Below are 1,189 nucleotides of genomic sequence, written 5' to 3' on the forward strand. Positions count from 1 at the left end.
ATCCTTATTAATAATTGGACAGGATACTACAGCTCTGTAATATCCTTATTAATAATTGGACATAATACTCCCGCTATGAGATCTCCTTATTAATCATTGGATATGACACTACAGCTGTTTAATATCCTTATTAATCATTCGACATGACACTAGAGCTGTTTAATATCCTTGTTAATAATTGGACATGACACCACACCTGTCTAATATCCTTATTAATCATTGGACATGATACTACAGCTGTATAATATCCTATTAATCATTGGACATGACACTACAGCTGTTTAATATCCTTATTAATCATTCGACATGACACTAGAGCTGTTTAATATCCTTGTTAATAATTGGACATGACACCACACCTGTTTAATATCCTTATTAATCATTGGACATGATACTACAGCTGTATAATATCCTATTAATCATTGGACATGACACTACAGCTGTTTAATATCCTTAATAATAATTGGACATGATACTAAGGATGTGTAATATCCATATTAATCCTTGAAAATAACACTACAGCTGTGTAATATCCTATTAATCATTGGACATGACACTATGGCTGTTTAATATCCTTAATAATAAATGGACATGATACTAGAGCTGTTTAATATCCTTATTAATCATTGGACATGATACTAAAGCTGTATAATATCCTATTAATCATTGGACATGACACTACAGCTGTTTAATATCCTTAATAATAATTGGACATGATACTAAGGATGTGTAATATCCTTATTAATATTTGAAAATGACACTACAGCTGTGTAATATCCTATTAATCATTGGACATGACACTACAGCTGTGTAATATCCTATTAATCATTGGACATGACACTACAGCTGTGTAATATCCTTATTAATCATTGGACATGACACTATAGCTGTGTAATGTCCTTATTAATCATTGGACATGACACTACAGATGTGTAATATCCTTATTAGTCATTGGACATGACACCACAGCTGTTTAATATCCTTATTAATCATTGGATATGATACTACAGATGTGCAATATCCTTATTATTCATTGGACATGACACTACAGCTGGGTAATATCCTTACTAATAATTGGACATGATACTACAGCTGTGTAATTTCCTTATTAATAATTGGACATGATACTACAGCTGTGTAATTTCCTTATTAATAATTGGACATGATACTACAGCTCTGTAATATCCTT

Source organism: Limulus polyphemus, unplaced genomic scaffold, assembly GCF_000517525.1.
Source record: "Limulus polyphemus unplaced genomic scaffold, Limulus_polyphemus-2.1.2 Scaffold6368, whole genome shotgun sequence".
In the NCBI taxonomy this organism is placed as follows: Eukaryota; Metazoa; Arthropoda; class Merostomata; order Xiphosura; family Limulidae; genus Limulus; species Limulus polyphemus.